Source organism: Sinohyriopsis cumingii, chromosome 5 (genome assembly GCF_028554795.1).
Source record: "Sinohyriopsis cumingii isolate HCF-2022 chromosome 5, ASM2855479v2, whole genome shotgun sequence".
Lineage (NCBI taxonomy): Eukaryota > Metazoa > Mollusca > Bivalvia > Unionida > Unionidae > Sinohyriopsis > Sinohyriopsis cumingii.
In genome coordinates, this window is record NC_142965.1 from 139,222,504 (window position 1) to 139,239,376 (window position 16,873).

Genomic DNA, 16,873 nt, shown 5'->3' on the forward strand with positions numbered 1-16,873 from the left:
TGTTATATACATTTTATACTGCCTTTTATGCTCTACAATAAACGGCTACAAATCTGACGAAAACGTTGGTTAAATATAGAAATAAAACTGTATAAGCAGTGATTCTAATTCTCAACGTATTCATCATCATGACTGGACATGATTGAGAAATGAACGTTACTGATTGTAGATTGTAAACGAACATTGATGATAATTGATAATTTCTGTGCAGAGTCTATTTTTGTTTGAATGCAATAACGAACAACATAAAAAAAACGAGAATCCATTCAAGTCGAGTCACAAGCATTAACATCTCTTGTTAATAGATGTTACGCTCTAAAGTTAGTCTGATGCGATTGCTTTGTAATGTTTCTACTAACAACTCCAGGGGCCCCGAGTGGCCGAGTGGTCTAAAGCGCTCTTCGTTACGGATCACTGCCATCTCACCTCTGTCTGCGGCGGTTCGAGTCTAAGATTCAGCCAATGTGAGCATGTGAGAAAGCTTGCCAGTAGCTTCTCGTGGGTCGGTGGTTCTTTCCGGGGTTTTCCGGGTTCTTCCTCCACCATTAATACTGGCCGCCATGTATAGCCTATCGTGTGCTGAAAAATGGCGTTAAACCCCACAACAACAACAGCAACAACTAACAACTCCAAGAATGTTCACTTGTGACGAACCATATGGTTGTAGTGGAGTGCTCCCACTATTTATTCAAAGTATTATATAAGTCCCACCCCGGCTCTATTTTGTTGGAAGTTAAATTTAGTGAAAGACAGATGTAAAGCTCCGAACCCCCAGTCAGCAATCCCGACGGTTAGATGGTTAAATATACAAAAAGGTTGAAATTCAATGAATAAAAATTTAATAACAAATCAATAATCACATGACTTCAATTTCCAATTACACTCTTTCCGCTCGACCCTTTAATAAGCCTATTGCATCACTTCATTAGCAGTGTGAGATTGATTTCCACCTGTCCTTGTATTTCTACTCATCTACTGTATCCTTTCTCTCTCTTATTTCTCCCAATTTCTTTTCTTCTTCCTCCCCGACTGTTCTCCAACGTCCTTCTCCTCCTCTTCGACTTTCTCTAAACTCCTTCTCCTCCTCCTCCACTTTTTCCCCACGACTATCCTCCTGTCGACATCGACTGTCTGGGCTACAATCTCAATTCCGTCTCTAATTCTAGAAGACATGGGACCCAATGGAACCAGAAGTTATCTGTCCCCTAAAAAGCTTCATGTGAAAACACAAGGACGATACAATAGTTTTCCTTATCCCTCTTATATCACACTATATACAGCCTATGATCAGATAACGGATATTAAGATTCTTCGGTCACGCATTCGTTCTCATCGAGATACCCATACGTTTATGTATGGTAAAACAAACGTAATAATACAGCACGGTATCAGTTACTTATTATACAGACGTCAATAAATTAAGTCACAACAGTACATATTCCTAATCCCGTTATACTAAACAATATCACAATAATCAGACGCATTTCTTTACCTTACAAATCATACAAAGTATGCAAATATCCAAATATCCATGTTCTGATATATGCATGCGTTCATTGTAACTAATATTACATACTTCAAACATGTTTCCAGATTCACAATTCAGGCACGTGTAAATTCTAACATAACACATTAATAAAAGCACCTGTTCACTACGAGGTAACCTAATAGCGAAATACAAAATAATTCTGACCACAAGTTAACAATCTACATAATTCCGCCTCGCATCTAATAATTCTCCACGTAAGGTTCAAGCCCATTTCTCAAATACGCATGAAAAATAAAAAACACTACAAAGATAATTCTACATACTTAACGAGCCTACTAAATTAAGTGTACACACTACAAATAATTACAATAACGATGCCGTAATACTCTGCAAAATCGAGCAAATAACTTACTGACCTCTTCGAGGCTTTGTCTTTCTTTAGAATTCGAGTGGCTTCTTTCTCAGAGTGAACCCTATTAATCTGCAATCCGTCCAGAAGAATACAAAATTACTCTTACGATTTTAGTTGGTATCATTGGGGTCTGAATTGTAATTACGCCCTCTATCTCAGTTTCGATTGGATATCGATGTGGACGGATCCAGTCAAACTTAGCGGACAATTTCCCTCTCGCTGTCTGTCAACGTGAGGACGAATAAGAAGAGGCCCCGTTCACCCCGTGGACTTTCCTTTTGTTGCTTGAAATAACCATTAACATATAGGTGTGATAACGGCAAGCTTTAATTAAGTGACGTGACCGGTCGCCTTTGCTGACTCAAGTTTCCGGTCTTTAGCTGGTTATGGTAACCTTGCGTAAGAGTTCAACACTAACCCCGCGGCAATCTTTAGAGATATAACACAAGTAATATTTCCAAGACAGGTAGATAATGGCTTATGCATGATTTTATAGCTGAAGCTTAGCAATTTTACATCACTGTACCACCCTCACAATGTTCACTGTACCACCCTAAAAATGTTCACTGTATCACCCCAACAATGTTCAATGTATCTTCCCAGCAATGCTCACGCTGTATGATCCCAACAATGTTCACTGTACCACCCCAATAATGTTCACTGTTTCACCCCAGCAATGTTCACTCTCTCACTCCAACAGTGTTCCCTGTATCACAACAACAATGTTCACTGTACTACCCCAGCAATATTCACTGTATAACCCTTATAATGTTCACTGTTGCGTCCCAAAAATGTTCACTGTACCACCTCACAAATGTTTGCTGTACCATCTCAAATAGGTTATCTGTGTCACTCCAATAATTTTCACTGTACCACCTCAACAATGTCAACTATATCACCCCAATAATGTTCACTGTACTACCTCAATAATGTTCAATGTACCATCCCAACAATGTTCACTGTACTACCTCAGTAATGTTCACTGTATCAAACAAAGTAATAATCTCATCATTATTGTTTGAGAAGTCTTAAATTTAAGAAAAGACACAATGTGAAACATTATTTATAACATTATAAAAAATAATATTAAAAATAGTCGTAGTCTAAAATGATTTTATATTTCTGAACTTCTTTTATCGATGTAGTAATTCAGCCGTTCATCGCATTAGCACATAATGCAGAAACAATCCAAGCAAAATGGACAGTTTTAAAGCCCCAATCCCGCCATTGCGTGCAAAACATCGTATTCGCCGGATCATCTAATACAGAATCTTTAAAGATATTCGTCCTAAACATCTTTGGGTTCCATTAAACGCATATAATATCAACATTTCATCACATTAAGAGCCACGTAATTTTTCCATTGAACTGAGAAACTCGATCATTTTTTACATGTGCAGCAACATCTGTGGATCAGATGATTTCAGTCGAAAGCTGGAACACAAGGTTTGAAGATATCTCCATTGCAAACATAAGAAGACATCACCACGCTATGACGAATAGGTAGGATATCCTTATATGATACACTATTTTCATTTTGCGTTTGATATAATGCAGCAATCATCCAGCATTTAGAAATAATTATTTCATCAAAGGCATAACTGACGTACATTATTTTGTACAAGCCCTTGTCACATGCTTACCAATTAAGATGGAAATCCTTAATACCTGGGTTTGTCTTCAGCCCAGGTTAGACATTCAAAGCATTCCAGCGCCACAACTAACCACCAATATTCAACTGAGTCTTATTCATGTTCTAATGCATACCTTTTCTTTTCAGATTCGCTCTTAAAAAGTGGGACCGACTATTTTCATTCCCACTCGAATCAATTTGACCGCCCCATGCAATTGTTGTTGTTATTAGTTTAGTCACTGACGGAATTTGGCGAATGTATCACATTATTATTTTTGGAGCATTCTCGAAAAAGAACGGAATAACAATCTAATTTTTTTAAACGGTGGCATTGGGGCTATAACTTTAACAAATATATAATAGAAAACAACATACGTTTCTTTTAAGTAGATATAAGGAAATGTTCACTCGTGAAGCGGAAACATTTTGTATTTTCACTCGTGACTTCGTCACTCGTGACAATGCAATGTTTTCCACTTCAACGCGTGACTTATTTCTTTATATATACTTAAAAATACACAATAATTATTCTTGCAAAGATCTGGTATTCATCAGAATACATTCATCACTACACTTTTCCTGTCATCTTGTAATCTCTCCACTGTGAAATGAAAACAAAACTGTTATTTTTAGAATGGTTAAGAGCCCTCTAAAATTGGTGCAAACGTGCATAAAAAAGTTGTAAGTAGGGGTTTACAAAAATGAAATAGACTCCCACTACTGAAACCATGATTGCAATTATTTCATTCAAGCAGTCAAGTACCATTTGTAACACTGAGTTCAGTACTACTAATCATGTCCCGAACGAATGCCCATCGCAACTATTTGGACCACCTCGGCTGTTTAGGAAACATGCGTTAACCAAAAGTTGCGAATGCACTAAACTATTTTCTACATTCGCAACATCTCACTCAGTCATACGGTCAATCCAATTGCAGAAATAGACATCGTAATCCAAATAAATTCTGGTTTCTCTTCTCTCTTTGCGATGAAATTTCCGGCGACTAAATTATTGAATTTTTGGGGAAATTACTGCTTTGACATATCTGAAGCATATTCTTTTTGGATCGCAGGAATACCAGAGGTACACCGAATGGTACAACACCAATGAAAAATGTACACAGTGACCAGAAATAACTTCTTTGTTTAGTTTCCAATCTCAGCATGTCTCATTATTGATTTACTGGCATGTTAAAGTCAAACCAGCGATTTATTTGCCTTGAAAATGGATGGATTCAAGGTAAACACTCTAACGCCGTGGACGTCGGATAATGTCAATATAATTCAAAGATAGCAATTTTTGTTGTACTTTGAACGAAATAATAGGCTTCCACTAGTTACGGTATAATAGATGCCAGGTTAGGTAAATCTGTTGAGATCAAAATAGGGTCGGAATAACAATTTCATAAATAGGAACAGTATAACACCTACACAGATAGTCTCCAGTGAAATTAATCATTGTCATTTACCTGAATAGTGTTGTTTTTGTTGAAGGTTCAACGCAGTTTTTTAGCACAAGATATTCTATATATGGCGGCCAGTATAAATGGTGGACGAAGAACCCGGGAAAACCCCGGAAATAACCACCGCCCCACGAGAAACTGCTGGCATGTTTTCTCACGTACCCACATTGGCCAAACCTGAGAGTCGAACCCACGCAGACAGAGGTGAGATGGCAGTGATCCGTGACGGTGAGCACCTGAATTTTGTATTTATTGGTATCGGAATATACAATGTTTAAAGGATCTCTTATTTTTTAAAGCTCAAGGACGACAATTTTAACTCACAATTCACACGAATTTTAACTTCAATCTCTCAATTTGTTCACTTTATTTTATTTTTGGTGTGTGATGCTTTACAGCACAGCAAGCAGCAGAGAGGCGAACATACTCTAATTGACTCACCCTCGAATTGCAAAAATAAGCCTTCCTGCAAATCGCACAAAAAAATCGCAAAAAGGTGGTGGGGGGGGATTGCAGTGACTGGGTGCCGAGTATGAGACTTCGCCCTCTCTGCTGCTACTATCCAAAAATTGTATCGAGACCAACTCTGTATCTCGACCTTGGGTCATGTAAGTTTATTGTTATAAATCCATGCGGAGATAACTGAGCCTGACTAAATAAATTTCTTAACTTAATTATGTTCATATCTCCGCTGCACCATGTCTGATGAATATTTCGCAGAGTATGTGTATCAACTCCGATAAATACAGATAAAATATTGCAGTTATCTCTGATCACTTTTCGTATTTGTGTATACCGCTGGGTTACATAAATTACATCTGTGTTTTTATGTCAATCGCGTGAAAATATTCTAGCAGGATTTGATTGCTTATCCAGCATTACATCGTCGTATACAGCTAAATTATTAATAAATCCATCAATATCATCGACAGATGGCGCTTCATTAATATCAGTAATAAATTCAATAACATCATCACCGTTTTCATCCAACAACTTTGCGTTTTCATTAAAGTCTTTAAGTACATCGTATCATCGCTATCATCTACATACGGAGTTACTAAATACAACTTGTCACATTTGAGCCATCTCATTATCAAATTAAGCAGCAGTTGCGTTTTACCACTTCCAGATGAACCTATTATGATCATTCGGACAGAATTTGGTAGCGCAGCATGATGCTTGACCGGCTCTTGTTTTCGTGTCGCTGAGAAATCATCTACATCCATGTTGCAAAAATATCATAAATAATATGGATTTATCTTGTGTAAAATGCAAGACGCGTACCCCCACTAGTGGACTAACAACAATCACAAAAAAAATAACAGATCAGCAGTTACAGGTAAGTGTGAACGATGTGGTACAAACAAAATTTACGTTTATTTCAACAGGTGGAGTTATAAAAAAAGGAGGTGATATTGCCACGCAGTTAACAAAGTTACCAGGAACTATATGGGCGAAATATCCAGGAAAAAACATCTTCCAGGATATAATTAATGTGGTCCAGGTACTCGACTTGATATCAGGCTTGATAACCAAGATCAACCAAAACCAGGTGAATATCCAATAAATGCTATTGATAAAGCCTGTCACTCTCATGTTGTGGCTTATAAATGTAAAAACATACAAGATAGACATATTGCAGATGTAAAATTAATTCACGCGCTAAATTCCATAAAAATAAATCTTTCAAAGAACCATTAACTAACTGGTTAGTAAGATCTGCAATGAAAGGTAAACTAGCATTAGGAAATTGAAAATTTCCCGAGCTGGTAATTAATCAACCGATTATTATCATAATAGAGTCAATTTATTATAGCACAAGCGGATACTGGAGGGGTAGAGCAGTGATTAGTAAACTCGCCGAAGCAGCAAGTGTCGAACGTGTTGCTGCTGAAAAATGGTTAGCACGACAGGCAATATGGCAAATTTAGCTACCACCGCCTAAAACAATACAGTACGCATATTTTGATGTTAGCGTTCCTAATGATGTTCATCAGGCTGATATTTTATTTTTACCTCATGATACTATCAAAACACGTAGACGTCAATTAACATACAAATACGCGCTAACTCTCGTTGACGTGGCAAGTATATATAAAGAAGCAGAGACACTATCAACAAAGACAGCAACTGAAGTAGCTTCTGCGTTTGAACGAATTTATCGACGTGGTGGTCTACGATGACCACACTGCTACAAGTTGATCATGAGAGAGAATTTCAAGGTGCAGTATTATCGTTGATGAAGCAACATAACTTCAAAATACGACGAGGGCATACTGCAATTCATCGTGACCAGGAAATTGTTGAGCGATTTAATCGAACACTTGCTGAGCGGTTATTTGAATATCAGTATGCGAAGGAAATAATTCAAGACAAAAGATCTCGCGAATGGGTTGCAAGATTACCAAGTGTCATAGCTGCATTAAATAATGAAATTACTCGAACAACCAACATGAAACCCATCAATGCAATTACAACAACAAAAAAACATACCCGTACAACGACGTGATTTTCAAAATAACCAGTGCTGGGTAATGTTACTGTAAAATATTTATATGAACCCGGTGAACTTAAAGGTGGTAAAAATAACAGCAACTGATCCTATCTGGAGTATTACGACACATAAAATTTTCAGCGTGGTTACATCTACGGGTTTACCTGCAATCTACAGATTAGATTGAACTGCTCCTCAACGTGGATTTACACGCGAACAATTACAAGTAATTCCTGAAGACACAGTTACCACCGAGATCACTTAACTAGCACCCCTACTTCGATTACACTCAAGACAGGTCAGCGTCACATTTTCACGTGTATGACCAAGACTACTATCTTTTCTATCCATGGTAAATTGTTTGGGATTATTACTCGAGTACTGTCATAACATTACTATATTACAGCTTGCACAATGATTATTCTGCTGCTGCTTCAGCGCCATGACAAATTCAACATCGAGATCAAAGTCGCGTTTTTTTCTTTTGTCACTTTGTTTATAACTAGCTAATTTTGTTCTTATTTTATCACTATCACTATGACATTTATCGAGAACATCAGTGATGGTTTATGTAGCGTCTATGACAATTCTCCGCAGCTGAGATATTCTTCTGACTCGAGACACTGCGAGATAAACTAAGTTTGACCATTCGACACGATCATCGGCTATCCACACATTTGTATCAGAGATGGTTAATCCTTATGATGAATGAGTTGTCATTGCGTATCCCAGCGTCCATGGAGTCTTATCTGCGCTCAGCGCATCCTCGACAACACTAACATCAACTGCGACAAATTCATTTAATACGAAATTCTGTTTCTCAGTCTGTCCTGGTATATCAACTTCGATATTCTGTCGTCGTGTATCACAGCTGGTCTATAACACAATGGTACACGTAGATCTGAAAACTTTTCTTTATGCAACTGAAATAACTGCTGTTGAAGTGCATCACGAACTATCTTTCCACTTGCCATTATTAAATCATTTGGTCTCCACGTTTGCAGAAAGTCGTTGATAGAAGTTTCTGAAATCATTTTACGCATTGTTTCATATTGAATTTGATTCGTTTATAGTCTGATTACTTTTTAAAACTCCCTTAATTCTACATCAAGAGATATATGATCATCAGTTATCTATTCGTAATAATCCACAAAATTATTTAGCCACATGTGTGGAGACGGCCCAACAAACGGTGGTGGTTGACCATGATCCCCGCACATGATCACATGACCACAGCTGTATTTTTCAATAACAGCCAATCGAGAAACATTTTTAATGTATCTTTAGATACTGTGCATACTTCATCCCAAATGATGATCCTTGGAATATATTTCTCTCGCATTCGATCAGGAGTCCATGTGTCACCCTTGTATGGGGAAAAGCTATGATAAGTACATGATCGCAGTCCTCGTTGTTTCATTTCTCTTGCGAGTCTGCGTGTAGGTGTTAAAGTAACCATATCATCCGAACTCTGCCGAAATAATTCAAGAACTCGCGTTGTTTTACAAAAAAACCCGGTCCGTTTAGATAGACCGTCTTGTGGCTACATACTGGATCATACACGGATGCCACAGACGATAATTCTGATATCTGATTAATTTTGTAATAAATATCTTTGATTTCAAGATCTGCGGATTCAGAATAATTATATAACATTTCTTGTTGTATTCTCCATTCGCCCCATGATGCATAACTGGTTGTAAAATGAGTCAGTAATTCTGTATATTTTATTTCAATATAAAATAAATCCGTTGCAACTCTGACCGCGGTACAAGGAAATCTATTTATCATCGATAATAAATTCATAGAAACATAAGCGAGCATTGAGGATCTTAAATGAGTAAACTGAGGTGAATCGCCATCAATATAACCAACAATTGTACCTAATCGTGTTCCGTTAGACAAGTAAGCGTTTTCTCGACTTACAAATATAGCTCTCCTTGTTGCATCGGCGATTATAAAATCATACTCAACATCGTCTATGATCAATCGTGCATAATGTCGTTTATGATCATATGCTCCGCCTTGAGTGAATTTACCAATTATTCTTCTACCAAGATCCTTTGCGATTTTATTTTCATCAGGTGGTGGTAACCAAACTTCTTTCTGAGGACGGTATGATATAATTGCCTCACTTACAATCAACGATATTAATATTGCTGCATCGATTATATATCGTAATAAAACTATTGGTGCCCAACGTTTTTCTGAAAAATGTCTACCAAACCAAGACACTTAGCAAACTCGAATGATACAATACGAGCGAATCCAGTTAAATCAAAATCAGATAGCGGTCCATTTATCGATACTCTAGTCATTTCGTTTGTGGGGTGTCCAAATCTTTTAAAATATCCAGAACACTCTTCGTAACCAAGAAAACGTCCCGGATAACACGCGACCATATCAACCGAGATAACATCGTTGTGGTCATAATTGGTATTCCACAATCCACCGTGTCCGTATTCACAGCAACTTAGTTGTACGTCTTCGAGAAATTCAAATCGTGTTAGCTTCCACAATTTTTTATTCTTGCAAAGTGAGCAGCAACTAATGGAACGGTGAAACAATTATTTAGAAATTGCTCAATATTCTCTGTTGAAAATTTCTGCGCAAGCTTTTTCATTTCTTCGTGGAGAGATTCTTTACGATAAATTTCGCCGTTAGGTCGTACAAATTGATCATATTTTTCATCATCGGAACTCTTAAAAAGCCATATTGATACAGGATCGTTTTTACTTATTTCGTGAATAAAATCAAACATGTCTCCGCGGTAAAATTTACGGTTCGATCTCGTGGAAATATTTTGACTGCGCTGGTCCAGGCGTGTGCATTATATTTATTGGAGCATCCTTCGATTTATTCTTTGATTCGTATAAAAATCTCAATGGTTATCGTTGCTACTTTTATTGGAAATTTTAATTTACTTCCTAACTCGGCGACATCATTTATTATAACTCCGGTATCCGTAACCAATTCAGACCATTTGTTTATTTTTTCACGTCGTAGATCTGTTAACCCATTTCCACGCATCTCGTTTGCAAAATGTTCGATTACTCGTTCGGCTACACAATTCAACGATGAAAATCTCATTGGCGCAAGATCATTAATGTTGGGGTTATCATTTAGCTGATAAATTCCATAAATAACCGCGGTCATAGGATACGCTCGAGCGTAATACAGTCTGTCCATTCCAGTCAGCATTCCTGAATCCGGAATCGTTTCTGTAAAATCTAAAGAATTCACGATCGTTACAGAATATAAGTTTAGTGACAAGGATATCACCCAGTTCTAATAGTTTCATGTATCTTGGAGCATGTTCATACGAGTGTTTTTTATTCGTCGTAAAATCAGCTCGGGTTGGTTCTGGCTGTCCTTGATAAACAGGTGGAATTTCAGGCCATCCTAACACTGATCTGATCGATGACTGATAGATATCAACGGTGTAATCGGAGGAGTTTATCTATATCGCGGCGGACAGTGTTGGTTCATAAACCGTTATGGCTACCTTGGATTCTTTCCCCGTAATAGTTTTTATTCTATTCTGAAATTCATGATTGATTTGTTCGATTTGATAATTTCCCGTGGGTATTCCAACAACCTGCCAGTCAGGTGTTCCATCTGGTTTATTTATTTATTTTTGCAAACAAAAGATCTAACTTTCACAAATTGGAATACTAAACCTACAAATCCCAATCATTTGGAGAATTAAAATCAAGATCTCCAAAATCACGGAGATGTGATGGACACCAGTACGAGATCGTGTTCTGATGACCTTTAGATTCACCAATCAAATTACAGTCTTCACATTTATGAAGGTCAACAACTTCGTTTGGAACATATCGTGTTTAACGATAACTCTGCCTAACGCAAATGTAATTCCGATTCTGATATGTTGCCAAAATGTGACGGACATTAAAATCGCAAAAGTTGGAAGACCATGAGGCTGTCAGACCTACCTGAAGTAATTAGACCTTGATTTTAATCAGCTTTAGGAAAAAATAATGAATAGTTTAAAAGACATATACAGGAAAAACCTCTCGCGCTGTAACAGATGGTACAAAAATGTTTCCTTTGTCTCTGCAGTTCAGGCATAGCGTTTACCTCAGTTTCACCTCTACATTGTAGCTGAAGCATACGCAATATTCTAAATCGATCAAATTTTGTGTATATCATGAAATAGTTTGCTTAAGTTAAAATATGACATTTTTTTCAAGACTTTTAGTATGTCTGAATATTAATTTACAAGCCCTACAATTAACATAATTAACAACTAGCTTCATACTTTAAACAACCAGATCTACTTGGCATTTCGGATCTCACTCAGATTTAAGTGCCCGATGTTCTTCTTGCATTTCGAAACTGTAAAAATGCCAAAAGGATTAGGAATAGTTTGTTTGTAAATCACTTCGATTTTATTGCATGCTTTGAGGCAGAGGCTGAACGTTTGTTAGAATGAAACAAGGCTGGATTTATTTCTTGTAATTTTTTTCCCTATTGTTTGTATTGGGAAAACCGGGAAAATGCTCCAGTAAATCCTTTATGTACCGCTGTATCCGCAGTCTGGTACCCTGCCTTCTACACTACTTACAAACTAGGCAAGATACCAGACTTTACGATTTATGATGATTTCAATAGACAATGGTAAACTTGCTCAGTATGAGAGAACGAGATATGCAATCATTCTTAATAACTTGGTGCAATTATAGGGTGCAGAAAACTGAAAATGAAAATTCTGATTAAAATGTGTCATCATATTCAATTTAACAGTTGTTCATCAATGTTCAAAAGTCTCAAAGGATTGATCATCAATGAAATATTTTCGTTGACTAATGACAGCCTAACTGCATTGACTCGTTTGACTTTTAGATACGCCATATCAGTTAATGCTGCTCCCAGTAATATCATTTTATGCTAATTAACTCAAACGTATTGTAGTTTGCATATAAAAAAATCACTAAGGAAAGCTATATTCTTGTCTGTACAAAGCAAGGATTTGCATAAAGAGATCGTAACATTTGAATATCAAAGTACATTGTTAATGAAACGACAATGAGTGCTGTTTTTTTTTCATATACTAGATGTTTGCATCAGTAATTCAGCACATATAGACAAACACATCTTAATATATTCCTAATAACTGAAATGCGCGTGAATTTGTAAAATGCCAGCATTATGTAATACATTCTGTTACCTCATATTATTTTGTATATTGTTATATTTATACTAATAAATCCTAAAATGTTACCTTTGGTAACGAAATTTCATTACTACATTTCAATACAGCATTTCAGCTACATTTCATTACTATATTTCATTAAAGCACTCAGTGCACCATTGTTTATATTGGAGTGCTATGGTATCGTGGGTCTTAAAGTTTTGCAATTGGATTAATGGACAAATGAATGGATGAATGGAGGGACGGATGGATTGACAGACGGATGTATAGCTTTCTAACAGAAAGATAACGAGAGATTGTTTCAAACATTTTATATCAACCCGAGATTATTGAATTCGAGTTGCAATCAGGCAAATATGGCAACAACTCGGAATCTTTTATCATTGTATAAAAATTTGATCGTTGCATTTTTACTTAGTATAATCTAATTTTATCTTATTTCATTTCATTTTGTTTCATTTTAATAACTCTATATTTTTATTTTGTCTAAACAAAAACGCATCTGGATTCTGTATTATAAAATGTGTAAAAACATGATAGCTTTGGGTATCATTCTGTTTGTCGGGACCAATCAATTAGCATTGTAAATTTATTTCCGTCAGTCGGGACTAATCAAACAGCATTGTAAAATTAGTTCGGTTCGTCGGAGCAAATCAAACAGTATTGTACATGTTGTTCAGTTTGTCGGGCAAATCAAACAGCATTATGAATTTAGTTCGCTTTGTCAGGACCAATCAAATTAGCATATTGAAAAGTAAATCCCAAACCGTGTATTTTGATAACAAAGGCTTTAATTTTAGTTCATCCGTCAAGGTTAGTCATTACGTTGGAAATAATTTTTGTCACCAATTTATCGCTTTCCACCCTGCAAATAATGTTGTAATCAATATTTTAATGTAATGATCTAATAATAAGCATATAATATTAGCATCCTATGAAACTAAAAGAATAGCACTGCCGGAAGGCAAAAAATTATGCAAGTGTGCAAAGAGCCTGTTGTAAAATCGGACACTTTTATGATACTTTCTGACTGATATGAAGGTTTGACTTGGATCAAGTTTGCGGATGTAATTCCATTTCGTACTATACAGTTGTTATTGTTTGTTTTTAAAGATGATCACGAATCCATAAGAGATAGCCCACATTCTGCAAACACATTGTCTGCAACTGGTGAGCGAGAAGTGGTTGTTGTAAAAAGGGGGGGGGGGGAGAACAAATGACGAAGACGATCTATTTAAGAATCATTTTAAGCTCGTAAACGGTTGTGAAAAATGGGTCCCGCATGTTTAGACTGGTCATCAAAAACAGACGCAGGTTAAAATTGCCAATTTGATACTAGCCGAGCATGAAATCCGTGACCAGAGAGAAAATAACAATATTTGACATGGGGAAAACGGACAGCGTCCACAAATGGCTCGACGTTGTCTGACAATCGAGAGGGCTTTATATGCGTCCGGTTTCGATGCAAAAGGTACGGTCGTCCAGTTAACTGTGCTTGATTCGACCAGTATCACTGGATATTTTTATGTCTCCAAAATGTTGCCAAAAGTTGTGGAACACCAATGATCCAAACCCATGCGCACCGGTACCTTATGCATAAATCTACCCCATATATCCGACGTTGTGAACAACCTCCTTAAGGCAAAGAGTATCCAAAACTTTGACACATCCTTCATGCAACGCTGATGCGCTAAGTGAAATTTGGTTGAATCCTGTTATGAACGACTCGCTGATGGGCATACGATTTGAAATCATCTCGTGGTTAGATGTGTAGATTTCCAATATAGAACAACAATATCAAACAATGAATACAATATGAAATTTAATAATTGCATACTCAGACTGATGAACTGTGTAGAGGTGCATGAGAAGTAATTTGAGAGAATGCACTGACGTTCGTTTCATTGATAAAAATTTTATCTACAGCGCACTAATAATCAAAACTTTTTAAACACTCTTCGTACTTGAAAGAGAAGACCCACATACACACTTGCCAGAAAATCATTTATTTGAGTCTACTTTATTTATAGAGCGGGATATTATTTTGCACCGTTTTTAGTAATTTTGTTCTTGTGGTACCTTTTTATGGCCCCTCTAATAACGTTTCAAACAAGATTTTTTTACGACGGTTATGCTGTTCGTACTCGAACTAAGAGAAGTTTGTTCTCTGTTACTTATTTGTTGACCTGTATGGCCAATACGATGCATATATTCCGTACAGCTGATACACTGTAACCTCCTACCATATCTGTGTAACGAGCCTTAACTGAGCGTTTATAACTAACGAAATATCGCATTTTGTTTTCATTACAATGATTGTATCTAGGCCTAAAATGTTTGTACGGGCCACACCTCAAACACACGCACACTACCAACAACACTACAAACTAAAGAGTTTCCATTACAGCACTAAGCTGTTCAGATTAGTAGCCTTTGCTATGCTGATATGCCGTTATATACCAATCAAGCTCAACACATGGGATCATAAATTTCAATACACATACCAGTTTAAACTTACTGCGAAATTTCAGACTATTATTCGTTTATTTATTATTTTGTAGAAAGTCTCTGCATCGAAGTAACGACATCTTAAATTTTGGAAAAAGTAGAAATAAAACAAGAATGCTAGGGAACAATGATATTTGATACATTTCAAAATTAAAATAGCAGGTTTTAGTCCTCTAGTTCACTTTCTTTATTCAGAAGAAAACATAATGTCAAAAAAATCCGAACAGTTCACATTTTATCACGTTTTCGATGCATGTTATCAACGTTATGATCTGATGTACTACCGCTATCAAACGAGACACAATAATTGTAAACATCCAGATATAGTTGCTGTACTGACGATGTGTTATGATTCACCACCAAACAGTTATTTACTAATTTAAAAAAGGACAGGCGTGTATGTTGCTATTGTTGTTGTTCTTTTACTTTTTATTCACTCCAGCTATTCACATCAAGTAAATATCACGCGACCTTTATTTATTGACGTCATCTTGGTATAATGCTTCACATGGACCATGGGGTAAACTAGCTATCACGTGTCGCATAAGGATTATAACGATTACAATTACTGCGAGAGTGAAAATGTCGTCTATTTTGGGAACACCGTCGGAAAACGAGACTTTTCCCGAAGAGGAGTGAACTGAGCCGCCACACCCTAAAAAAGAACCATAAAGTAGAGCGCGAAACAGCCGGAATGTTTTATGGGGTAAGTTTTCTTTATGGTTAGAGAGTTAAAATTATGTCATGGAAACTCGGACAATGCAAGAGCTTTCAGACGCATCACCACGTGTACCATCACCATCGGTTCCATTCCACAGATCTATAGCCTACCTAGTGCCGGACTCCCAGGGCCCTAATAGTATGCCCCCCCCCAACAAAAAAAACAACTAAAGCTAATATTTTGGGGGAAAATGTTGTCATCATTCCAAATCAAAATTCTCGTACATCAGATCGAAATGGTCATATATAATTCATTTAATTTTATAATCAACAATTAATTTTATTCTTTTTCTAGTGCCCCTGTCGACCTGGCGCCCAAAGCACGTGGTTAGTGTTCTTATTGGGTAATCCGGCACTGTGTCTACATGAATAGCCCATCCCCCCCAACACTTTATTCCTGGAAACGTTATTGTTTCCTCTCACTGATAACAGCGTTATAGCAATACTATATTAGTCTACTTCCGTCATTCATTACACGATGCTAACTAAACTGCCTCACTGATGGTTGGTTCCTTTATTTATACTGTGCACATATAAAATGTACTTGTCAACAGTCAGCATTAATCCTTTTACCTATAATTCAAAAACAAAATATACTTGAATTTCCCCAGCATCTGATCTGAAACAATGAACGCTTTCAATAACTGACGCTTAAGTGACCACGACAAACGTAAACTTAATTGTGTTCTTTATCTTGAAATTAAAAATAATACAGATAATGCACCGACAAATGTCATTTAAAACAGTGACCTTTATTTGGAGATGTCCTTTAAAATAGATTTTAACGCAATCTTTGTATCTCACAAATGTTATTGACAATGGCTAAAGTTCGTATATGTTGTAATTGTAAAAGAACCAGTAGAAGTGCGCGTTATTACCGGTATACCGGTGTACCGCGGTAATTCTTTATTCAGGTGGTACGTACCACGGTAGTTTCTCACGGTACCGGTACGTCGGTAGTTTCCGTCAGTAAGTTAA

General features: G+C 36.8%; 1 protein-coding gene and 1 long non-coding RNA gene across 2 annotated transcripts in view; both read right to left on the minus strand.

Moving 5' to 3' along the window:
* Positions 1 to 16,873, minus strand: part of LOC149800357 (cytosolic phospholipase A2-like) — a 182,671-nt gene that overhangs the window by 76,037 nt on the left and 89,761 nt on the right. The gene's annotated exons all lie outside the window — the stretch shown is intronic.
* LOC149800358 (uncharacterized) lies at positions 823 to 3,846 on the minus strand. The gene is made up of 2 exons (XR_016421366.1): positions 1,906 to 3,846; positions 823 to 1,213 (listed from the first exon to the last, which is right to left on the minus strand). It is a non-coding gene; the product is annotated as an uncharacterized LOC149800358 (long non-coding RNA).